At 45.4% G+C, this 26,633-nt stretch overlaps 1 protein-coding gene across 1 annotated transcript in view; it reads left to right on the top strand.

The window, feature by feature from the left end:
- Positions 1 to 26,633, top strand: part of LOC132871618 (E3 ubiquitin-protein ligase TRIM63-like) — a 345,056-nt gene that overhangs the window by 242,064 nt on the left and 76,359 nt on the right. The gene's annotated exons all lie outside the window — the stretch shown is intronic.

Below are 26,633 nucleotides of genomic sequence, written 5' to 3'. Positions count from 1 at the left end.
ACCAGGAAATTCACTATAGTCTCAGCATGAAGTCTACTTTGTTGAAGCCACCAGCTCTCCATCAATAGATACCCAAGCACAGTTCCAAAGTCACCATGACAATTGCAGCCCAAAACCATCATAGCAAAACTGTAAGTGTCCAGAGCCATCTTCATTGAAAGTGTATCTTTAGACTGTCCATATGGGGCTATCCTCCACAGGAGCATTGTGATGAGAGCTCCAGTCAAAGTAGGACATCAGAATGGATCAGACAGGTCCAAAGAGCAGGAAAGGCCAGCATCACTGGTATCTCAGAATTGACGTATAACTAGACAGAGAGAACACAGGTTGTTCAGTATGCCCTTTGTCACCTGGTTAAGAGCAGTATACACTGTGCAATGAGTACAAGCAGGGACTCTGGCAAGACTAACTATGATGGCATAACTAAAACAGAGAGCAAGAAGGTAATACAGACACGAGGGAGCCCTGGGACATAAACAGCTGGCCACTCCACTGTCAAAAAACCTGAGTAAACATGTGAGATGAGGGGTGACAGCATACACAAATCCCAGTTTGCCAAGACACTCTATGCCCAAGGACACTCCAGATCTTTACCTCATAAAAAGCTATAAACAAAAGGGTTGATTAAAGAGATATGTTTTCAGCTTAGGTTTAAACATTGAGGCTATGTCCGAGTCCCAAACACTACCTGGAAGGCTATTCCATAACTGTGGGATGTTGTAAGAAAAGTTTTTGTATAGCACCTTCAACAACAGACATTGTCACAAAGCAGCTTTACAGAAAGTAAAAGACTTTGAACATGAGCTAATTTTGTCTCTAATATATCCCTGATGAGCAAGCCTGTGGCAATGGTGGCAAGGAAAACCTCAGACAACAAGAGGAATAAACCTTGAGACAAACCAGACTCAAACGGGAACCCATCCTCGTTTGGGTGATAACAGATAGTGTTATTATAAATAACTCGCTTCTATAATGGTGTCTGATATAGTCACAAAGTACAACTGTATAACCAGGTGTGGCAGCGGGGGCGTGGTCAAGCATCGGTCTGTGACAGGAGGGTGGAGCCGGGGAAGGTGAGTGGCAGATTCGCTACACCTGACGGTAATTAACCTGTGTTTTGTGTGTGTTTTCCCAGTAAACCGCTCCCTATTTTAAGAGGCTGAGAGAGAGCAGAGGGAGCGCGACCCGGGAGTGGAGGCTGAGAGTGTGTCTGTGTGCTGCGAGTTCTTTTTAGACTGAAAAGTTTATGAATAAAATACGCTGTTACTACCTCCAAACGTTGTCCTGCCGTCCTCTGTGCTCCACCCACGCATTGTCCGCGCTACAGTGGTGCCGAAACCCGGGAAAAGGTGGAGCACCAGTGCTACAGCTCCATGGAATCCTCCCCGTTCGCGGACTTGGTCCACGCCCTCGCCACGGCTCAGCAGAGCCAGCACCAGGCACTCGTCACGCTCCGAACGGAGCAGGAGCGCCGCTTCGAAGCCCTGGTGCTGGCTCAACAGGAAGATCGAGAGGCGTTCCGGCGGCTCCTCGCGTCGGCGGGGTCCACCAGCGCCCCGGCCGCGGGCCCGTCTCCCCTCACTGTGACCAAGATGGGCCCGCAGGATGACCCCGAGGCTTTCATCACCTTGTTCGAGCAGGTCGCCGAAGCCTCGGGGTGGCCGATGGAGCAGCGCGCGGCGCGCCTCCTCCCCCTCCTGACTGGAGAGGCGCAGCTGGCCGCATTACAGCTCCCCGCCGACCGCCGGCTGGCCTACGCTGACCTTCGCCGGGCCGTCCTCCAGCGCGTGGGGCGCACGCCGGAGCAGCAGCGCCAGCGCTTCCGCGCGCTGCGGATGGAGGAAGCCGGCAGCCCGTTCGCGTTTGGCCAGCAGCTCCGGGACGCCTGCTGGCGGTGGCTGAGGGCCGAAGATTGCGACGCCGAGGGAATCATCGACCAGGTGGCGCTGGAACAGTTCGTTGCCCGCTTACCAGCCGGAACCGCGGAGTGGGTCCAGTGCCACCGCCCGGCGTCGCTGGATCAGGCCGTAGGACTGGCGGAGGATCATCTGGCGGCTGTACCGGCGGCAGGACAACGGATGACATCGTCTTCTGTCTCCTCTTCTCTCTCTCTGTCTTCCCCCCCTCCTCCCGTGTCCCGTCCTCGCCCCATTCCCCCACCACGGAGGCGGGGGCCGGCCCCACCCCAGCCGGCCCGCCGCACCCGTGGTGCCCTCCCGTTTCTCCCTTCTGTGTCTGTCTCTCCCCCCCCTCAGGTGAGTGAGCCCCAGAACACAGTTGCAGAGGGGAGGCCCGGGCCGGTTTGCTGGCGCTGCGGGGAACCGGGCCACCTGCAGCAACAATGTGCAGCGATGGAGGTGGGGGCGGTGGTGCGGATCCCCGACGCGCCAGAGGCTGCCCTCGATCGGGCCGGAGCGTATCGCATACCGGTAAGTGTACAAGGGGCTACATATCAGGCGTTGGTGGATTCAGGCTGCAATCAGACCTCGATCCGCCAAAGCCTGGTGCAAGACGAGGCATTGGGGGGAGCACAAGGGGTGAAGGTGTTGTGTGTGCACGGGGATATTCACAGCTACCCGTTGGTGTCAGTCCACATATATTTTAGAGGGGAAAAATCTATAGTGAAGGCGGCGGTTAATCCTCGCCTTACCCACTCTTTGATCTTGGGGACCGATTGGCCGGGATTTCGGGGTTTAATGGCACGCCTAGTAAAGAGTGGGTCCTGCCGGTTGATGGGGGAGGGTCCCGGTGTCGCTTTGGCTGGAGCGGCGGTCGCAGAGCCGTCTACGTCACCTCCGCGACAGGGGGAGGAGCCGCCGGCCCCTCCTCTTTCTATTGGGGGAATCCCTCGTGGATTTCCCACTGGAACAGTCGCGAGACGAGACTCTGCGACACGCGTTTGACCAAGTGAGAGTAATCGATGGTCAAACGCTCCAGCCGAACGCCACCCCGTCCTTCCCCTATTTTTCCATTTTGAAGGATAGATTATATTGAGTGACGCAGGACACTCAGACGAAAGAGCGAGTCACCCAGTTATTAATTCCAAAGAGCCGCCGGGAATTGGTATTCCAGGCGGCCCACTTTAATCCCATGGCTGGACACCTCGGGCAGGATAAGACACTCGCCCGGATAATGGCCCGATTCTATTGGCCGGGGATTCGCGGCGACGTCCGTAAGTGGTGTACGGCGTGCCGCGAATGCCAGTTAGTAAATCCAGCGGCCATTCCAAAAGCGCCCTTGCGCCCCCTACCATTAATCGAGACCCTGTTCGAAAGAATTGGGATGGATCTCGTTGGGCCATTAGATCGGTCAACACGAGGGTACCGCTTTATATTAGTCCTGGTGGACTATGCAACGCGATACCCGGAAGCGGTGCCTCTTCGCAATATCTCAGCACGCAGTATTGCAGAGGCCCTCTTCCACGTCATCTCCCGGGTTGGAATCCCGAAAGAGATTCTGACTGACCAAGGCACCTCGTTTATGTCACGAACACTGAGCGAACTGTATGGGCTACTAGGTATTAAGCCGATCCGCACCAGCGTTTATCACCCACAGACGGACGGTTTAGTTGAACGGTTCAATCGCACCCTCAAGAATATTATTAAAAAATTCGTAAGTGAGGACGCACGTAACTGGGATAAGTGGCTCGAACCCTTGTTGTTTGCAGTGCGAGAGGTCCCCCAAGCCTCCACGGGGTTTTCCCCGTTTGAATTATTATACGGGCGTAAGCCGCGCGGCATCTTAGATGTACTGCGGGAAAATTGGGAGGAGGGACCTTCACAGAGCAAAAACGAAATTCAGTACGTTATGGATCTGCGCGCAAAACTCCACACGCTCACCCACCTAACTCAGGAGAATTTGCGGCAGGCCCAGGAACGGCAAGTCCGCCTGTACAACAAGGGCACGCGCCTTAGAGAGTTCACTCCGGGAGAGAAGGTACTCGTCCTGTTGCCCACGTCGAGCTCCAAATTAATCGCCAAGTGGCAAGGACCCTTTGAGGTCACACGGCGAGTCGGGGACATCGACTACGAGGTTAGGCGAACGGACAGGGAGGGGGCGCTACAGATCTACCACCTCAATCTGCTGAAACTCTGGAATGAGGAGGTCCCCGTGGCGTTGGTGTCGGTAGTTCCGGAGAAGGCGGAGCTGGGGCCGGAGGTCCCCAAAGGGTCATTGGCATCACGTACCTCTCCGGTCCCCTGTGGAGACCACCTCTCCCCGACCCAACTCGCGGAGGTCGCCCAGTTGCAGGCCGAGTTTTCGGATGTGTTCTCGCCCCTGCCCGGTCGCACGAACCTCATAGAACACCACATAGAGACGCCCCCGGGGGTGGTAGTGCGTAGCCGCCCTTATAGACTACCCGAACACAAAAAAAAGGTGGTTCGGGAAGAACTTCAGGCCATGCTCGAAATGGGCATCGTCGAGGAGTCCCACAGTGACTGGAGCAGCCCAGTGGTCTTGGTTCCCAAGGCCGACGGGTCGGTCCGGTTCTGTGTGGACTATAGAAAAGTCAACGCGGTGTCTAAATTCGACGCATACCCAATGCCTCGTATTGATGAGCTGCTCGATCGACTAGGCACGGCTCGCTTTTACTCGACACTGGATTTGACGAAGGGATATTGGCAGATCCCCTTGACTCCATTATCCCGAGAGAAAACGGCCTTTTCCACACCGTTCGGCTTACACCAGTTCGTCACACTTCCATTTGGGCTGTTTGGGGCGCCCGCTACGTTTCAGCGGCTGATGGACCGGGTCCTCCGGCCGCACGCCACCTATGCGGCCGCGTACCTAGACGACATCATCATTTATAGCAATGACTGGCAGCGGCACCTGCAACATCTGAGGGCCGTCCTTAGGTCGCTGAGGCGGGCGGGACTCACTGCCAACCCGAAGAAGTGTGCGATTGGGCGGGTGGAAGTACGGTATCTGGGCTTCCACTTGGGCAACGGGCAGGTGCGTCCCCAAATTAATAAGACTGCAGCGATTGCGGCCTGCCCGAGGCCCAAGACCAAAAAGGGGGTGAGACAGTTCCTGGGGCTGGCTGGCTACTATCGTAGGTTTATACCTAATTATTCGGACGTCACCAGCCCGCTGACTGACCTCACTAAAAAGGGGGCACCAGATCCGGTCCAGTGGACGGAGCAGTGCCAGCGGGCTTTCTCTGAGGTAAAGGCTGCACTGTGTGGGGGGCCACTCTTACACTCCCCTGACTTCTCTCTCCCTTTTTTGTTGCAGACGGATGCGTCGGACAGAGGGCTGGGGGCCGTTTTGTCCCAGCAGGTGGAGGGGGAGGACCGCCCAGTCCTATACATCAGCCGCAAGCTGTCAGTGCGTGAGGGGCGCTACAGCACCATTGAGAAGGAGTGCCTGGCGATCAAGTGGGCGGTCCTCGCCCTCCGTTACTACCTGCTGGGGCGCTCTTTCACCCTCTGTTCGGACCACGCGCCCCTCCAGTGGCTCCACCGCATGAAGGATGCCAACGCGCGGATCACCCGTTGGTATCTGGCACTCCAACCCTTCAACTTCAAGGTGGTCCACAGGCCGGGGGCGCAGATGGTCGTGGCGGACTTCCTCTCCCGTCAAGGGGGGGGGGAGTCGGCTGCGGGCCGGACGGGCGCCCGGCCTGAGTCGGGCGGTGGGGGTATGTGGCAGCGGGGGCGTGGTCAAGCATCGGTCTGTGACAGGAGGGTGGAGCCGGGGAAGGTGAGTGGCAGATTCGCTACACCTGACGGTAATTAACCTGTGTTTTGTGTGTGTTTTCCCAGTAAACCGCTCCCTATTTTAAGAGGCTGAGAGAGAGCAGAGGGAGCGCGACCCGGGAGTGGAGGCTGAGAGTGTGTCTGTGTGCTGCGAGTTCTTTTTAGACTGAAAAGTTTATGAATAAAATACGCTGTTACTACCTCCAAACGTTGTCCTGCCGTCCTCTGTGCTCCACCCACGCATTGTCCGCGCTACACCAGGAAATTCATTATAGTTTTAGCATGAAGTCTATTGTGTTGAATATATCAACTGTTCATTGATGCAAACCTAACTGAAAAACTGTTCATGACAACTGCAGTCCTAAAGGTATCATGTCAATTGCAGTCTTCAGCCATCATAGCATAACTGTAAGTGTAGTGTCCAGAGCCATCTTCCAAGTGCGACTTTCAACTGTCCATATGGGGCCAGCCTCGACAGAAGCAATGTGATGAGACTCCAGCCAGACATAGGGCATCAGGATGGATCAGATGGGTCCACAGATCTGAAGAGGTCAGCATCACTGGTGTCTTAGGATTGACATGTAACTCGACAGAGAGACATAGAGGGAAGACATAGGGAGGAGAGAGAGAGAAAGAGAGAGATAGAAAAAAAGCACAGGCTGTTAAGTATGTCCAGTGTCATCTAATAAAAGTATACATTTTGCACTGAGTGCAAGCAGGGACTCTGGCAAGATTAACTATGACAGCAAAAGTAAAAGGGAGAGCCAGAAAGTAACAGTCATGAGGAAGCCTTGGGACATAAAGTAGCCAGCCACTCCACCATCAGCAAACCTGAGTGAACGTGGGGGGGCAACAGCATCCATGCATCCCAGTTTACCAAAATACTATGCCTGAGGACCCTCCAGATTTATTTCTTTACCTCATAAAAAACCTATTAACAAAAAGCTTGACTAAAAACATATGTTTTCAGCCTAGACTTAAACACGGAGACTGTTTGTGAGTCCTGAACATTACTTGAAAGGCTATTCCATAGCTGTGGGGCCTTTGTAAGAAAAGGCTCTGCCCCCTTATGTCACATCACTATAGGAGGTACCAACAGATGCCCTGCACCTTTTGATATAAGTAGGCGTGGCGGGTCATAAAGGACCAGAAGTTCACTCAGGTACTGTGGCGTGAGACCATTCAGGGCCTTAAAGGTCAATAGTAGTATTTTATAATCAGTGAGAAATTTGATTGGGAGCCAGTGCAATGTGGATAAGATTGGTGTGATGTGGTCATATCTTTGAGTTCCAGTGAGGACTCTTGCTGCTGCATTTTGAACTAAGCTTGTTTATGGACTTATTGGAACATCCAGACAGTAAGGCATTGCAATAATCCAACCTAGAGGTAACAAAATCATGAATTTTTATTTCTGCATCATGTAGTGACATTATGTTTCTTATCTTAGCAATATTTCTGAGATGAAAGAAAGCTATCCTTGTAATGTTATCAATATGAGTTTCAAATGAAAGACTTGGGTCAATAATCATCCCAAGGTCTTTTACTGCTGCACATGAAGAAACAGAAAGGCCATCCAGGTTTACTATGTAATCGGAAAGCCTATTTCTAGTTGTACATGGTCTTAGTACATGTACTTCTGTCTTATCAGTGTTAAGTAGAAGGAAGTTAATAAGCATCCAGTGTCTAATGTCCTTTACAAATTCCTCAAATTTATTAAGCTGGTGTCGCTCATCTGGCATTGCAGAAACATACAACTGTGTCTCATCAGCATAACAGTGGAAGCTAATAACATATTTACGAATAATATTACCCTGGCGGCACGGTGGTGTAGTGGTTAGCGCTGTCACCTCACAGCAAGAAGGTCCTGGGTTCGAGCCCCGGGGCCGGCGAGGGCCTTTCTGTGTGGAGTTTGCATGTTCTCCCCGTGTCCGCGTGGGTTTCCTCCGGGTGCTCCGGTTTCCCCCACAGTCCAAAAGACATGCAGGTTAGATTAACTGGTGACTCTAAATTGACCGTAGGTGTGAGTGTGAATGGTTGTCTGTGTCTATGTGTCAGCCCTGTGATGACCTGGCGACTTGTCCAGGGTGTACCCCGCCTTTCGCCCGTAGTCAGCTGGGATAGGCTCCAGCTTGCCTGCGACCCTGTAGAAGGATAAAGCGGCTTGAGATAATGAGATGAGATATTACCCCGAGGTAGCATATATAAAGAAAAAAGCAGTGGGCTTAAGACAGAACATTGTGGAACACCAAATTTTACCTCAGTGTGTATAGAAAAAAAAAAATCAGCATTTACATCAACAAACTGATGGCCATCAGTTAAATAAGACCTGAGCCAGGAGAGGGATATCCCCTTAACTCCCACAACAATTTGTAGTTTATCCAGGAGAATGGAATGATCAATGGTATCAAAGGCTGCACTGAGGTCAAGCAGGGAGACACAGCCCTGATCAGATGCCAACAGTAGGTTGTTTACTATTTTAACCAATGCTGTCCCTGCACTATGATGGGGTCTAAATCCTGACTGATACATTTCATGGATGTTATTCTTTTATAGATGTGAGCATAACTGCTGTGCCACAGCTTTTTCTAGGATCTTGGAAATAAAGGGGAGGTTTGATATTCGCCTATAATTGGACAGCTGACAGGGTTGAGGTCAGTTTTTTTTTTTTAAATCAGGGGTTTGATAATTGCTAGTTTAAAGGATTTGGGTACATAGCCAATTCTAAGGAAAGAACTGATTATTTTTAGAAGAGGTTCAATTGCTTCGAATATCTGTTTGAAGAATCATGTAAGTAAGGGATCTAGTTGAAGATTTTGAAGTGGAAATTAATGAAATTAGTTCGATTTCTATAAAAGGGAGTAAAACATTCTCATTGCTGATCTGATACAGTTATATTGTCAAGTACAGGGTTACTTATATTGTCTGGCCTTAAAATAGTAGTTTGAATTTTTTTGTCTGTATTTTCAATTTCACCATTGAAAGAAATTCATGAAGTCATTGCTACTATGTATTGCAGATGTGCAAGTTTCTATGGTGGTCTTATTCCAAGACAATTTTGCTCCAGTATTAAATAAAAATCTAGAATTATTTTTGTTGTCTTTTATGCAGAGAGAATTTGATCTAGCAGCACTATGAGCTTTTATCTACTTCAAGAAGCTCTCCTTCCATGCCAATTGGAATATTACCAATTTTGTTTGGTGTCATATGTTCTAATTTTTGAGTGGTCTATTTTAATGTGCATGTGTAATCGTTATACCAGGGTGCTCATTTCTTCTTGCGAGTTAATTTTCTTTTAAGTGGAGCTGCATTGTCTGAAGCAGGGCTATTCAATTAATTTGTAATGAGGGTCAGTTCATGAAAAGTATCCCAAATGAGGGGCCTGAGAAATACCACTTGAAATATGAGTAAATCACATTAACAGCTACAGATAAAGTACAACGGCAGCACAGGAGTTCCTATACATGTTGTATTTTGTAACTGCATAACAACATCAGTGCATTTTATTGTTTTAAGACAAAGGCCCAAGCCTGTCTACATTTAAATGGCATGTTAGGAAATCAGTCCTGGTAAGCCATATCACATTTAGAATTTCGCTCATTTAATTTAGACTTAATTGCACACAAAAACAAAGATATAGTATGGAATGACCCAGAGGAAAATATTACTGCTTACAACAATCTTGTTTTTGTCTCACAGAAATAAATAAGATCTTACTGAATTCTGATTTGTTTCTCCTAAAATCCCTTTCGGAGCAAAATAATAGCAGAAAAGTATTTTAAGATCTTAAGTTGAACTTAAATTGGACTTAAAGCTATACAGCCTTTCAATTTCATTAAATCAGTGAAATTTAGTTCCCTCTGAAATTTGGTCATTGTGATGTATGTTTATTTCTGCAATATCTAAAAAAAAAAAAAAAGGCCATTTTGTGGTTGAGAAGTTATTTAATTTGAGGGGATTCCCCAGCAAATAATGTGCATGTAATCGCTCGCTTCGCGCAATCAAGCAGACAAAGGGAGTCCAGTGAGTGCATATGCAGGTTTACCTACTTCTTTTGGATTTTATGGCAGCTGGCATCCAGTGTTGCATTACTACCATCTACAGGTTTACCTTGATAGTTATATCATTCTGTCGCTAAACGAACAGCTGATCACACCGAGATGCTCGCTGGCCACCGATATTTATTAGTTTGGTCCTGTGTTTCCTTTCCTTCACAACATGATGTCTTTTCCTCCCGCTTTCCATTACTGTAGTTGGTCTTTCACATTTCATTCACATCCACCATTTTCCTCTCCTGTTTCAAATTTGTATCTCACAATGCCTTGTGCAAAAAGGGAAAACCCACCATGTGATGCATAATGTAGTATCTTGAATTGGGTCATGGTGAAGCAAGAAAAAAATAGCTTAGAATTTAGGGCCACATGACCCTAAATTCATTAATTGTTCTATTTAAAAGAAAAAGAAGAAGAAAATTGGAAGTCTGTGGTTCGAATTCAGTAGCTTTCGGTCCACTAAACAAAAATAATTGCGTGTTAGGGAAAAAAAAATTTATAACCTAAATTTGAAAAATCTGAAAGGCAGTCTACCTTTAATTTGGGCTTTGACAATAGACTATTTCTTAGGAGTTTAAATTAAGAAGTAACATTATGAGACATTGACCACATCTAACTGAATTCTGACTTGTTTCTCCTAAAACCCCTTTAGGAGGGAGAGAGAGTGAGCGAGAGAGAGACGGTCAATGTAAGATCTGATTTGTTTCTGAAAGACAAAGATAAGACTGTTGTAAGAAGCAATGTTTTCCGCTGGGAATTACATGACAACATATCAGTGCAGTGTTTTATCAAGGCAAAGTAATTCTATTGAAATTGCATCAGAAATTTCAAAAATCAGCCAACATTTGCCATCTAATGAGAGAAATTACTTTTTTTTTTCATTTAGCAAGAGCAGTGAAGTCAGGTGTATATGTGGTCAGGGCAGTACACATCCAGTGGTGCAGATTCTGGACAGTGAGGGATGCGCAATTATTAGTCTTAATGGCATTCATGTGTGAGAATGAGGATTCATCACTCTCTGTCAACATTCACACAGAAAGGGTACTTCTCTGTCCATTTACTGTTGAATTGTCTGTTTTCTCTATCAACTTTTTGCTTTTTTTTAAAGTCAAAAGAGCTAATTTGTCTAAGTAATATGCTAATGTGCTCACAGGAACAGGATCATAGTTAGTACAGCAGAGACACGAGGGCAGCGCATGTGTCTGCATGTTTTTTTTTTTTTACACTATTTAAAGGGCCAGTACAAATTGCCTCGTGAGCCGGACCCGGCCCAAGGGCTGCCAATTGAATCGCTTGGGTCTAAAGTATAGCAGAACATTGACTAAGCATTCAGTTGCCTGATCAAGTTCTGTGGGGTCTAATGGTGATCTAATCAAAAAGTTGATAACTCTGGGAGATTATTGATAAAACTTTGTGAAGTAGTTGTGAATGTACGCTTGCCATAGTAGCGTGGCAAGGTGCATATATTAGCCCTCAGATATATTTTGAATTAGATGAGATGATAATCTGAGGTAACTTCAGACTGTGGAAGTGTGACCTATATTTTCAATATTTAATCCAAATGTTAGTATTAGATCAAGAGTGTGACCACCATTATGAGTAGGTCCTATGACATTCTGATTAACCCCTGCTGAATCGAAAATGGACATGAATGCTGTCTTCAGAGGGTCTTCTGGGTTCTTAAAGTCTCCAACAAATAGAGCGTAGTGTAGTTCTGGCAGGCCACAAAGTCAAGTTCAGCCCTCATTCCCAGCTACATCAGCTGACTGCAGCTGATCTCAAGCCAGTCCACATCAGCTGTCAGCTCAGCTGATTCTCCTTGATGCATTCTATTGCCAAATCTCCCATCGATCACCTTATTTAAGATGCTTTAACCTGCCTACATTTGCTGCTTCCTCTGCAAGACATTTTGCAAGCGAGCACCATTTCCATTCACTGGGGCTTTTGTTTGACAAGTAGAAGTCTTCTGCTCCCAGGACTAATGAATGGCCTGTGCCCAGGCTCCTGGAAATCGTGTTAATAAATACCATGGCAGCTCCAGTTGGAGCTTCCCTCAAGGAACTGTTTGCATTGTTGCAGGGGGTATCCGCATCAATCTCCCAGCTGCAGATATTTTCAGCTCCTCTGTGCCCAGGGAAGCCACCAAAAATGAAAGCATTGCCACACCTCTGCACAGTCTTAGCTCTGGCTGCTCTGCTGCCCAAAGAGAATGGGAGTCTAAGCCCAGCAGCCGCACCTGTAGACCCAAATAACTTCTTGTCAGCCTTGTCCAGTGTCACTTGCCACTATGAACTCCAGAATCCAAGCCCTGGAGTCCGGTCGGCTCCTTCTACAAGTTTGTGTTTCCTGGTAACAGCAGATTTGTTTCCATGCTCCCAAATTAGCTGCAAGGCCTAGCTCCTGCATCACAGAATGATGTCACCACCCAACTACTCAATTTGATAACTCGCATTAACCCTATAAGAGAGTTCCTTGTAAATATTTTGGGGAAAAATAAATAAAAAAGAGCCTTATAATCAATTTATCTGCTCTTTGTAATGACAAAGCTCAAAGCTTCAAAGAAAAGTGGATAACTTCAGCAAAACAGACCTCATTTATTATAAATTATAAAAAAAAAAATCATGATTTTCCTGGTTCCATGGCTATACCTGTGACTATATAGGACACCGTTACAGAAGCAAATTATTCATAATCACACTATCGGTTATTACCCAAATGAGGATGGGTTCCCTTTTGAGTCTGGCTCCTCTCAAGGTTTCTTCCTCATGTCATCTGAGGGAGTTTTCCCTTGCCACCATCACCACAGGTTTACCCATTAGGGATAAAATTAGCTCGTGTTTAAAGTCTTTAATTTTCTGCAAAGCTGCTTTGTGACAGTGTCTGTTAAAAATACTATACAAATAAACTGACTTGACGATAGAATTTCACAGCATCACCTTAGACAGCAACTGGATACAAGCTTTACTGCCTCTCGAAAAAATCGGATCATTTCAGAGAGATCCTGAGAAGTACAGGAGGCAATAGCAATTTCAAAGGGAATTGTTTCCGTGTTTGGGCATCTTAATTATGCAATACATGTTATTCCCCAGTGATGCGCCTTTGAATCCAGGTTTTTTAACCTCTCTAAATCTGTAGAGAACTCCATGATGGGGTGAGCTTGGATACAGACTGCAGATCTGAACACGGGTTCTGGTCTCCTTCTGTTGGGTAAATGGAACACTCTCATTCTTCTATAATGAAAATTGCTAATGAAGATTCCGGGTTAAGTTATTCACAGATGCAGCCCCTTCCATTGGTTGGGGGGGGGGGGGGGGGGGGGGTTTCAATAATCAGCAGTTGCCGATGCATGGCCAAAAGAATTGTCATCCTTGTCAGCTGCCACTTCTTCCACTGCTCTAATGGAATCTGCCCAATCAGGTAGCTCATCTTCTGTTGGGTAAACACTGGTCAAGAAGCAAATCCTGTTTTTGTGACAGTGAGGCAGCAGCTGTAATCATAAACAAGGGTGCTCCTCAGTTCCATTATTAATAGATTCGTGACACACCTCACATGATCCTCTGCATTGGATAATTTGATTGTTTGAATAGCCCATATTCTAGGCTTGGATAATGATGGCCAACTCTTGTCCTGCTTTGAATTTCAGAATTTCACCAACTGTGCCCAGAGGCAGCACCATCCAGCCTGACCTGCCCTGGTCATTCAAACTATGCTAGATTAAACAATAAATGTTACTGCATAGCTGCTTAGGCTCTCTATAAACTTACGAGCTATACTACCCCAACAGCAACCTGTGAAGCTTCAACTTGCCTCATTGTATTTCATCTTGGTTTAACTTGCTTCCTACTTAATAGTTCAGCGAGCTCCTCCTGCTGGCTCTTCCATGAAAGCATGGAAGGCCAGGGAGGTCTGCCTGGTGTGGTGGTTTTGGGGTTTTTTGCTGCTGCTCTCCCTGCCCCAAGGCTTTCCACGTATGCACGTGGAAGGGCAGGGAAGTCCCAAAACAGAGCCACCCACTAAATACAACTTCTTGAAAATACTGCGATGTAAATAACGTTCCTTGACGAAAGTGGTTCTGACAGAAATCAAGCGTAGCGTAGTTCTGGCAGGCCACAAAGTCAAGCTCAGCCCTCAATCCCAGCTACATCAGCTGACTGCAGCTGATCTCAAGCCAACCCACATCAGTGGTCAGCTCAGCTGATTCCCTTCTATGCATTCTATTGTCAAATCTCTCATAGAGCACCTTATTTGAGCTGCTTTAACCTGCCTACCTTTGCTGCTTCCTCTGCAAGCTATTTTGCAACCCACCTCCACCCCAACACCACCCCTTTCATGCTGTCTGACTTTAATCAATGTCATTTCTGAATCATTGATGCTGGCTCACAACCCAGTCCAGGCCACTTTCTTCCATTGCTCCATGGTCCAGTTCTGATGCTCACATGCCTATTGTAGGCACTTTCATTGGCAGACATGAGTCAGCATGAGTGCCCTGACCAATCTGCAGTTCCTCAGCCCATACAAAGCAAGCTGTGATGCACTGTGTGGTTCAACACCTTCTATCATAGCCAGAAGTAACTTTTCAGCAGTTGTGCAGGTGCTCTGTGGTTCACTGGTTGTCCTTCCTTGGACCACTTTCTGATAGATGATTATCACTGCATACCTGGAACACCCCCATGACCTACAATTTTGGAGATGTGTTGACCCAGTCATCTAACCATTGCATTTGACCCTTGTCAAAGATGCTAAGATCCCTAATCCATGTATTTTTGTTGCTACCACCCTCCCTGCTTTAGCTGTTCCATGCAGGCACATGGAAGGGCAGGGAGCTGCTCTCCCTGCCTCAAGGTTTTCCACATAGGCACCTGGAAGGGAAGGGAGGTCCCATGTTCCAACCTTCATCAATGTCCTCTCTGTTGTCATTGATGCCTGCTCTGTTCTGTTCCCTATGGGGGGGTGCTGCTCTCCCTGCTTTAGCCTTTCCATGTAGGCACATGGTAGGGCAGGGAAGTGTGCTCTCCCTGCCCCAAGGCTTTCCATGTATACACATGGAAGGGCAGGGAAGTCCCAGAACAGAGTCACCTGTTGAATACAACTTGTTGCAAATATTATGATGTAAATAACATTCCTTGATAAAAGTGGTTCTAACAGAACTAAAGGTTTGTCTAATGAGGCAACCAGGTTGGAAATGAAATCCACAAATTCAGAAATAAATTTATAATATGACCCTGGGGGTCTGTAAACCCCAATTAACAGAATTGACTGAGAAGACTTATTTATGGCTACATATGCTATGTTACCAGTGAGTGGCCTAGTGGTTAGCATGTCCGCCTCTCAATCGGGAGATTGCGAGTTCAACTCACGGTCGGGTCATACCAAAGACCATCATAAAAATGGTACCTACTGCCATCTGGCAAGGCACGCTGCAATACAGATGTGAGTGGGGAGTCAAACTCTCACGGTTACCAGAGAACTAGCCCCCCACTGTAACCCTAGCTATGTAATAGGTGAGAGGCCGAGTGCTATGGAAATGGAGATCGGCACCGCCCTATGCGCCACTTGGCGTGGGAAGGATCTTTGGCTTGACATATGCTATGTTAGTAGTCAATTAGTCAAATTACAAATGGCCTGGGAAGACGAGATCTTGGTATGGGAGGGACTTTGACAGAGCTAAGTCTTGAGACCTTGGAGAGAAAGGTCAGCAGCTACCTCAGGACATGGTTGGGGCTGCAAAAGAGCCCAAGTAGCATAGCACTCTATGGACACAATAAATTGCAACTGCCCTTCAAATCAGTGGAGGAAGAATTTAAAGTAACAAGAGTGAGAGAAGTGGTACAGTACAGAGACTCAAGTGATCCAAAGGTGGCCAAATGCAGGGAACCAAGTGAGGACTGGTATAAAGTGAAAGGCAGAGGATGTTGTTCAGGAAGCAGAGACAAGGCTGCATCACAGGAGGCTGGTCGGAGTTGTCACCCGAGGCTGAGCCAGGCTAGGATCCTTTCTAACTTCCCCAAATTCCATCAGAGTGAAGGAAGGGTGACACCTAATGCAGGAGAAGATGAGAACAGCAGTGGAGGAGATGAGATCCTGCAAGGTGGTGGGAATGAAATAGCAGGGAGTGTGGACTAGATGGGAGAATGTGGTTGAGAGAAAAGTGACCTGGTCTGAGCTCTGGAAAGCTGAGTCTCACTGCATCAAATTTCTCATCCAGGCAGTATATGATGTGCTTCCAAGTCCATCAAATCTGCACACTTGGGGCAAAGCAGAGTCACCAGCTACCCCAGCGGCAGTCAGGAACACGTTTGTGTGTAAGCACATTTATCAGCCAGAACAGCAGCTTCCTCTAGCTTGCTCACCTCCTGCTCACTCAGGTAGACAGCTACAGATTCAGGGAGACAATTCAGGAAGTCCTCCAAGAGAAGCAGTTGTTTTAAGTCCTCCCTGGATTCTACCTTCTGTCCACTGTACCACCTGTCAAACAAGCCTTCCTTCTCCCTAGCAAACTCTACAAAAGTCTGCTGTTCTGACTTTCTTGCATTCCTGAGCCTCTGGCGATAAGTTTCAGGAACCAGTTCATAAGCATGTAAAATTGTGGCTTTCACCACATCATACTGGGTAGTTTGTTCCATACTCAGAGCTGAAAACAACACCTGTACCATTTCCAAAAATTCTACAAGTGACTACCAACTCACTCAATACCAGACAAACACCACTAACACAGGGCATAAACTAGTAAAGTGTTAGGTAACCTATTTCCCCGATAGGCACCAATGCCACTAAAGCTACCTTAATGCTGGCTTTACTTTATTTAGTAGAACGAGCTAAACAAGCATACACACAGTGAGGCACAAACACAGGCAACTAACACTCTCCCCCACACACAATAGGCCAAACAAACCGCAATCAAATGCTACCGATTGCACATAAGCCAGCAATAGGGACAAAATACTAGTCCACTTAATATCTCACTCACATTCTCTAAAGACTACATTACTTTGAAAATTCAAAACCCAAGCAGAGGCAATGCCTCCCAGCACAGTAACTTAATAACCTACACGTTTGCTCGCGTAGCCTAAAACCACCCCAGAAATAGGTTACACAAATAACAATGAATGTCACTCAATCTATAAATAGATCACAATACATTCAGTAACAAAGCGAAATACAACTACAAGTAACACAGCAAACGCAAAACCACAAACTGACAAAAAAAAATCTCACTTACCTAATTCACAAACATGGACCAAAAATAATCCATGTTCATCCAAGTGAAATCACCAGTTGGTCGCTGCTGTTATCCGACTGTATGTGATTAAACAGTGCTCTGGTGACCTGGATATCATATAAACAAAGCTAACTTACCTAGCTAGTGTTCAAGGGTGTGCTGGCCTCGGGGTGGTTGGCTAACGCTAAACTTCATTGCAGTGTAAAAACTGCACAAAAGCGTGCCCCCGATAGGAATACGTGACTCCCGACCAGGATTACCCCAAAAACAACAAACTAAAATAAGAAAAAATAAAAAACAGTGCTCTGATGGAAAGACAGAGCCTAGCTGGAACGCTCTTCCTTACCAGAGACTGATGAGCTAACTGGCTAAAGTGACCAAAAGACGTTATCACCTGGATGCCGCAAGTCTACGATCACATTTTCACTTGTAATCCCGGATGAGCCCCCACAATTAATGTTATGGCACGCTTGTTCCACACTGCAACATAATGAAGGGACACGACAACAAGCATGTGAGTTTAACCAAACTAATAATTTATTCGAAAAGAAAACAGACAAAAAATAACACTGTATGTCTAGGGAAACATAAGTGAGTACAATATGTCTGAATGGGTGCAGTGAATGTGTCAGAATATGGACCAATGGGGAAAAGAGATAGTGAGATAAACAAGTGAGGCGGGGAAAGAAAAGGAGAAAATAAGCGAAATGCCCATGTCAAAGAAACCTCAACTAAGTGCCTAAAAATGCCCTACCCCCTGAGATAGAGAGGAGAACCCCTTTTATAGCAACACCCCAGGTACAGGTGCGTTCAATATTAATCAGCTTAACCAGGTCCAGCCCTGCCCATGCACTGACAGGGAAGGACCTGAAGGGGGCACAGGGGGTTGTAACAATAGTCAGTTGTCAAAGTTGATGTGTTGGAAGCAGAAAAAAATGGGCAAGCATAAGGATCTTAGTATCTTTGACAAGGGTCAAATTGCAATGGCTAGATGACAGGGTCAACACATCTCCAAAATTGTAGATCATGGGGGTGTTCCCGGTATACAGTGATTTATTATCTATCAGAAAGTGGTCCAAAGAAGGACAATCAGCGAACCACAGAAGAGCTACAGTGGTGCTTGAAAGTTTGTGAACCTTTTAGAATTTTCTATATTTCTGTATAAATATGACCTAAAACATCATCAGATTTTCACACAAGTCCTAAAAGTAGATAAAGAGAACCCAGTTAAACAAATGAGACAAAAATATTATACTTGGTCATTTATTTGTTGAGGAAAATAATCCAATATTACATATCTGTGAGTGGCAAAAGTATGTGAACCTCTAGGATGAGCAGTTAATTTTAAGGTGAAATTAGAGTCTGGTGTTTTCAATCAATAGGATGATAATCAGGTGTGAGTGGGCACCCTGTTTTATTTAAAGAACAGGGATTTATCAAAGTCTGATCTTTACAACACATGTTTGTGGAAGTGTATCATGGCATGAACAAAGGAGATTTCTGAGGACCTCAGAAAAAGCGTTGTCGATGCTCATCAGGCTGGAAAAGGTTACAAAACCATCTCTAAAGAGTTTGGACTCCACCAATCCACAGTCAGACAGATTGTGTACAAATGGAGGAGATTAAAGACCACTGTTACCCTCCCCAGGAGTAGTCGACCAACAAAGATCACTCCAAGAGCAAGGCGTGTAATAGTCGGCGAGGTCACAAAAGACCCCAGAGTAACTTCCAAGCAACTGAGGGCCTCTCTCACATTGGCTAATGTTAATGTTCATGAGTCCATCATCAGGAGAACACTGAACAACAATGGTGTGCATGGCAGGGTTGCAAGGAGAAAGCCACTGCTCTCCAAAACAAACATTGCTGCTCGTCTGCAGTTTGCTAAAGATCATGTGGACAAGCCAGAAGGTTATTGGAAAAATGTTTTGTGGATGGATGAGACCAAAATAGAACTGTTTGGTTTAAATGAGAAGCATTATATTTGGAGAAAGGAAAACACTGCATTCCAGCATAAGAACTTTATCCCATCTGTGAAACATGGTGATGGTAGTATCATGGTTTGGGCCTGTTTTGCTGCATCTGGGCCAGGATGGCTTGCCATCATTGATGGAACAATGAATTCTGAATTATAGCAGCGAATTCTAAAGGAAAATGTCAGGACATCTGTCCATGAACTGAATCTCAAGAGAAGATGAGTCATGCAGCAAGACAACGACCCTAAGCACACAAGTCGTTCTACAAAAGAATGATTAAAGAAGAATAAAGTTAATGTTTTGGAATGGCCAAGTCAAAGTCCTGACCCTAATCCAATTGAAATGTTGTGGAAGGACCTGAAGCAAGCAGTTCATGTGAGGAAACCCACCAACATCCCAGAGTTGAAGCGGTTCTGTACGGAGGAATGGACTAAAATTCCTCCAAGCTGGTGTGCAGGACTGATCGACAGTTACCAGGAACGTTGAGTTGCAGTTATTGCTGCACAAGAGGGTCACACCAGACACTGAAAGCAAAGGTTCACATATTTTGTCAGAGACCAGACAGGAGAGGAAATCAAATGCACTCGAACCACAGTTTATTAATAACAGGGGAAAAGGGAGTTGGGAGAATGTGTGTGACATTCAGTGACAGGAAGACTGAGAGGCAGGGATGGCTGGTGGGAGCATGGTGGTGACTTCTGAGGTCTCCCATCCAAGTACTAACCAGGCCCTACCCTGCTTAGCTTCTGAAATCAGACAGGCTCAGGCATAGTCAGAGAGGTTTGGCCATAAGCTGACAGCTCTTGGGTTTCAGGCAGTCTCCCAGCAAGCAGTCCCTCAGCAGGCCAGGGATAGAGAGCAGGCTGGAACACAGAGTCACAAATCAGGTAGCAAGAAAGGGGACAGAAATGCAGGGTCAGGTTACCAGGGCAGAAGAGTAGGGCTCCAGGCAGGGCTGCTCACACCAGGCAGGTGGAGAGGCAGGCGAGCAGCAGGGCTGGGCGAGCTGGAGATCAGGCGAAGGTACAGGAGAGGCAGGCAAGAGGCAGAGTCGACAGGACAGAAGGCAGATCAGGTTACCGGGGCTGGAGAGCAGACAGAGTCAGACAGAACAGAATATCTTCAGGAGTCAGAGTAGTAAGAACACAGAGCAGGTTATCACACTGAGAGTTGCAGACGATCTGACACAGAAGCTTGGGAGAACTGCAGTATAAATACACACAGGGGGAAAGCAGGTGATCGGCAACAGCCAATGACAGTCACTGAAAGTAAGTAAGAGGAAGTGAGTGCAGGCGTGGCTGGTAATGCTGAGTGGAGATGTTACCTGAAGAGAGAAGCCCACAGGTAGGACCATGACACTTTTGCCACTCACAGATATGTAATATTGGATCATTTTTCTCAATAAATAAATGACCAAGTATAATATTTTTGTCTCATTTGTTTAACTGGGTTCTCTTTATCTACTTTTAGGACTTGTGTGAAAATCTGATGATGTTTTAGGTCATATTTATGCAGAAATGTAGAAAATTCTAAAGGGTTCACAAACTTTCAAACACCACTGTACTATAGCACAAATTGCTGAACATGTTAATGCTGGCTATGATATAAGGTTGTCAGAACGCACAGCGCATTACAGCTTGTTTTGTATTGGGCTGAGTAGCTGCAGACTGGTCAGAGCACCCATGCTGACGCCTGTCCACCAAAGAAAGTGCCTACAATAGGCATGTGAGTATCAGAACTGGAACATGGGGCAATGGAAAAAGGTGGCCTGGATTGATGAATCCCATTTTCTTTTATATTTGGCTGGCTGGGTGCCTGTGTGTTGCTTTTCTGGGGAAGAGATGGCACAAAGATGTATTATGGGAAGAAGGCATGCGGCAGAGGCAGTGTGATGCACTGGGCAATGTTCTGCTGGGAAATTGTAGGTCTTGGCATTCATGTGGATGTTACTTTGACACATATCACCTACCTAAACATGGTTGCAACCAAGTATACCCTTTCAAGGCAACACTATTCCCTAATGGCACTGGCCTCTTTCAGTAGGATAATGCACTGTGCCACACTGCAAAAATTGTACAGTATATTTCAAAGTGTCACATTAAATAATGCATAATTATGTATGCAATGGTCTTACGAATAGATACTGTGATGGAAATATTGACAGGCAGAATAGCTATGGAAAAGGAGGCACAAAAGGAAGTGAAGTAAGACCAAACAGAGTCATGCATTTTTAATGTGGACTTAGCTAGCCCAGATCGCATATAATGAGCAGCAGAGAGCACATAAGTTTGCAGGGTTGTGAGCAGGCATCAGTAACACAGAAATTACATTGATTAACGTCAGACAGCATAAAAGGGGAGGAGCTGGGGTGGAGGTGGGTTTCAAAATGGCTTGCAGAGGAAGCACCAAAGGTAGGCAAGTTTAAGCAGTTTAAATAAGGTGCCCTATGAGAGATACAGTTAGGTCCATAAATATTTGGACAGAGACAACATTTTTCTAATTTTGGTTCTGTATATTACCACAATGAATTTTGAACAAAACAATTCAGATGCAGTTGAAGTTCAGACTTTCAGCTTTAATTCAGTGGGTTGAACAAAATGATTGCATAAAAATGTGAGGAACTAAAGCATTTTTTAAACACAATCCCTTCATTTCAGGGGCTCAAAAGTAATTGGACAAATTAAATAATTGTAAATAAAATGTTCATTTCTAATACTTGGTTGAAAACCCTTTGCTGGCAATGACTGCCTGAAGTCTTGAACTCATGGACATCACCAGATGCTGTGTTTCCTCCTTTTTACTGCTGTGCCAGGCCTTTACTGCAGCGGTTTTCAGTTGCTGTTTGTTTGTGGGCCTTTCTGTCTGAAGTTTAGTCTTTAACAAGTGAGATGCATGCTCAATTGGGTTGAGATCAGGTGACTGACTTGGCCATTCAAGAATATTCCACTTCTTTGCTTTAATAAACTCCTGGGTTGCTTTGGCTTTATGTTTTGGGTCATTGTCCATCTGTATTATGAAACGCCAACATTGCAGTTTGGCTGCATTTGGCTGGATTTGAGAACACAGTATGTCTCTGAATACCTCAGAATTCATCCGGCTGCTTCTGTCCTGTGTCACATTATCAATAAACACTAGTGACCCAGTGCCACTGGCAGCCATGCATGCCCAAGCCATCACACTGCCTAGCTCGATTAGCTTTTCAGTTATTTCTAGGCAGCATCATACTATTTGTCTGTTTTATGTTTTTGTTTTTTGTAAATTTTAGTGTTTAGTATGAAATAAAGATACCTTCATCACACTGCCTCCGTCGTGTTTTACAGATGATGTGATGCTTTGGATCATGAGCTGTACCATGCCTTCGCCATACTTTTTTTCTTTCCATCATTCTGGTAGAGGTTGATCTTGGTTTCATCTGTCCAAAGAATGTTCTTCCAGAACTGTGCTGGCTTTTTTAGATGTTTTTTAGCAAAGTCCAATCTAGCCTTTTTATTCTTGAGGCTTATGAGTGGCTTGCACCGTGCAGTGAACCCTCTGTATTTACTTTCATGCAGTCTTCTCTTTATGGTAGACTTGGATATTGATACGCCTACCTCCTGGAGAGTGTTGTTCACTTGGTTGGCTGTTGTGAAGGGGTTTCTCTTCACCATGGAAATTTATTCTGTGATCATCCACTACTGTTGTCTTCTGTGAGTGTCCAGGTCTTTTTGCATTGATCAAATCAAATCAAATCAAGTTTATTTGTACAGCGCTTTTAACAATAAACATTGTCGCAAAGCAGCTTTACAGAATTTGAATGACTTAAAACATGAGCTAATTTTATCCCTAATCTATCCCCAATGAGCAAGCCTGTGGCGACGGTGGCAAGGAAAAACTCCCTCAGACGACATGAGGAAGAAACCTCGAGAGGAACCAGACTCAAAAGGGAACCCATCCTCATTTGGGCAACAACAGACAGCCTGACTATAATATTAACAGTTTTAACAGGTATAACCCTCAACTGTCCTCATGGGGCCGTCCTTCACAGGAGTGGGGCGATAAAACTCCGACCAGACACAGGGCACCAGGATGGATCAAGCAGGTCCGAGGGGCAGAAGAGGCCAGCATCTCAATCCCAGGATCAACATGTAACTCAGAGGGACAGATGGGGGGGGGAAGAGAGAGAGAGAAAGAAAACACGTTGTTAGGTATGCCCTAAAAATGACAAGTATTAAATCTGTGTGGTAGGCTCGCAGAGACGAGAGTCTTTACATCAGGCATAACACACAATGGCATGTTAATATGGTAAAAAATATATCATGACCTGCTCTGGCTGGATGCTTGATTGGGTGATGGGAGCACACTCCTCAGCAATGATGAGATGCAGATGGGACCCTTAGGCCTGGCCAAGACAATTCAGTTACATTTCACCGGGTCTGGGACATGCGACAGAATGTCTGACGGCCGATTCCCTGCAGGCTACGATAGCCAGTCGAGGTCCCCACCGTCTCCACCAAAAGATTTCATGTTGACTCCATGTAACTCAGAGGGACAGATTTGGGGTGGGGGGGAGAGAAAGAAAACACAGGTGGTTAGATATGCCCAATGTCACCTAAATAAGTAGGAACAGTATACATATTGCACCGAGTACAAGCAGGGACTCCGGCAACTAACTATGACAGCATAACTAAAAGGAGAGAGCCAGAAGGTAAAACAGGCATGAGGGAGCCCTGGGACATAAAGCAGCCAGCCACTACACCATCAACAAACTCGAGTGAGCAAGCGAGTGGGGACTGACAGCATCCATACATCCCAGTTTACCAAAACACTCTATGTCTGAGGACCCTCCAGATCTACTCCTTTACCTCATAAACACCATTAACAAAAGGCTTGACTAAACAGATGTATTTTCAGCCTAGACTTAAATGCTGAGACTGTGTCTGATTCCCGAACATTACTTGGAAGGCTGTTCCATAACAGTGGGGCTTTGTAAGAAAAGGCTCTGCCCCCTGATGTAGCCTTCACTATACGAGGTACCAGCAGATAGCCTGCACCTTTTGATCTAAGTAGGCGTGGCGGGTCATAGAGGAGCAGAAGTTCACTCAAGTACTGTGGTGCGAGACCATTTAGTGCTTTAAAGGTCAATAGTAGTATTTTATAATCAATACGAAATTTGATTGGGAGCCAATGCAGTGTGGATAAGACAGGCGTGATGTGGTCATATTTTCTAGTTCTAGTAAGGACTCTTGCTGCGGCATTTTGAACTAACTGGAGCTTGTTTATGCACTTATTGGAACATCCAGACAGTAAGGCATTACAATAATCCAACCTGGAGGTAACGAAAGCATGGACTAGTTTTTCTGCATCATGCAATGACATTAAATTTCTTATCTTTGCAATATTTCTGAGATGAAAGAAAGCTATCCGGGTGATGTTATCAATGTGAGTTTCGAATGAAAGACTGGGGTCAATAATCACTCCGAGGTCTTTTACTGCTGCACGTGAAGAAACAGAAAGGCCATCCAGAGTTACTGTGTAATCAGAAAACTTACTTCTAGCTGTATGTGGTCCTAGCACAAGTACTTCAGTCTTGTCAGAGTTAAGCAGAAGGAAATTTATAAGCATCCAGTGTCTAATGTCCTTAACACATTCCTCAATTTTATTAAGCTGGTGTCTCTCATCAGGTTTTGCAGAGACATACAACTGTGTGTCATCAGCATAACAGTGGAAACTAATACAATGTTTACGAATAATATCGCCCAGAGGTAACATATATAGAGAAAAAAGCAGTGGACCCAAGACAGAACCTTGTGGAACACCAAAGTTTACCTCGGTACGTCTAGAAATATCACCATTTATATCAACATACTGATAACGATCAGTTAGATAAGACCTGAGCCAGGAGAGGGACATTCCCTTAACTCCCACAACATTTTCTAGTCTATCCAGAAGAATGGAATGATCAATGGTATCAAATGCTGCACTAAGGTCAAGCAACACAAGTAGCGAGACACAGCCCTGATCAGACGCCAACAGTAGGTCGTTTACTACTTTAACCAGTGCTGTCTCTGTGCTATGATGAGGTCTAAATCCTGACTGATACATTTCATGGATGTTATTCCTATGTAAATATGAGCATAACTGCTGTGCCACAGCTTTTTCAAGGATCTTGGAGATAAAGGGGAGGTTTGATATTGGCCGATAATTGGACAGCTGACAGGGATCAAGGTCAGGTTTTTTAATCAGGGGTTTGATAACTGCTAGTTTAAAGGATTTGGGTACATAGCCAATCATAAGAGAAGAATTTATTATTTTTAGAAGCGGTTCAATTACTCCAGGCATTATCTGTTTGAATAGATGTGTCGGTAAGGGATCTAGTACGCAAGTTGAGGCTTTTGATGTAGAGATTAATGAAAGTAATTCAGTTTCTTTTAGGGGAGTAAAACATTCTAACTGATGATCTGATACAGTTATATTGTTAACTACAAGGTCACTTTCATTGTCTAACCTTAAATTAGTAGTTTGAATTTTTTGTCGGATATTCTCAATTTTGTCATTAAAAAAATTAATGAAGTCGTTGCTACTACATACTGCAGGTGTGCATGTGTTGATAGTGGACTTATTCCTGGTTAATTTTGCTACAGTATTAAATAGGAATCTAGGATTATTTTTGTTATCTTCTATTAGGGAGGAGAAATATGTTGATCTCGCAGCACTAAGAGCTTTTCTATACTTCAGGAAGCTCTCCTTCCAAGCTAATTTGAACACTACCAATTTTGTTTGACGCCATTTACGTTCCAATTTTCGAGTGGTCTGTTTTAATGTGCGAGTGTCATCATTATACCAGGGTGCTAATTTTTTGTCTCTGACCATTTTCCTTTTTAGAGGAGCTACATTATCTAAAGTATGGCGGAATGTTGACTCTAAGCATTCAGTTGCCTGATCAAGTTCTGCAGGGGCTGACAGTGACCCAATCAAAGTTGACAGCTCTGGGAGACATTGATGAGTTCACCAGTGCTTTCTTTCTTTCTCAGGATGTACCAAACTGTAGATTTTGCCACTCCTTATATTGTAGCAATTTCTCAGATGGGTTTTTTCTGTTTTCGCATCTTAAGGATGACTTGTTTCACCTGCATGGAGAGCTCCTTTGACCGCATGTTTTCTTCACAGCAAAATCTTCCAAATGCAAGCACCACACCTCAAATCAACTCCAGGCCTTTTATCTGCTTAATTGAGAATGACATAATGAAGGAATTGCCCACACCTGCCCATGAAATAGCCTTTGAGTCAATTGTCCAATTACTTTTGGTCCCTTTAAAAACAGGGTGGCACATGTTAAGAAGCTGAAACTCCTAAACCCTTCATCCAGTTTTAATGTGGATACCCTCAAATGAAAGCTGAAAGTCTGGACTTTATGTCCATGTCCATTATATAACTATAACTTGAATATGTTTCAGTAAACAGGTAAAAAAACAAAATTTGTGTCAGTGTCCAAATATATATGGATCTAACTGTATGCCAATAGAAGATGTAGAAGGGGATCAGCTCAGCTGACAGCTGATGTGGGCTGGCTTGAGATCAGCTGCAGTCAGCTGATGTAGCAGGGATTGAGGGCTGAACTTGACTTCATGGTCTGCCAAAATTATGCTATGCTCAATTACTATGGACACTGAACTATCTAATGCTGCTTTTACATGGGCAGCAGGAACAAGTTATG

The sequence above is a fragment of the Neoarius graeffei genome, chromosome 23, assembly GCF_027579695.1.
Source record: "Neoarius graeffei isolate fNeoGra1 chromosome 23, fNeoGra1.pri, whole genome shotgun sequence".
In the NCBI taxonomy this organism is placed as follows: domain Eukaryota; kingdom Metazoa; phylum Chordata; class Actinopteri; order Siluriformes; family Ariidae; genus Neoarius; species Neoarius graeffei.
Note: the sequence above shows the minus strand (reverse complement) of the source record. Positions and strands in the feature narration are given on the sequence as shown.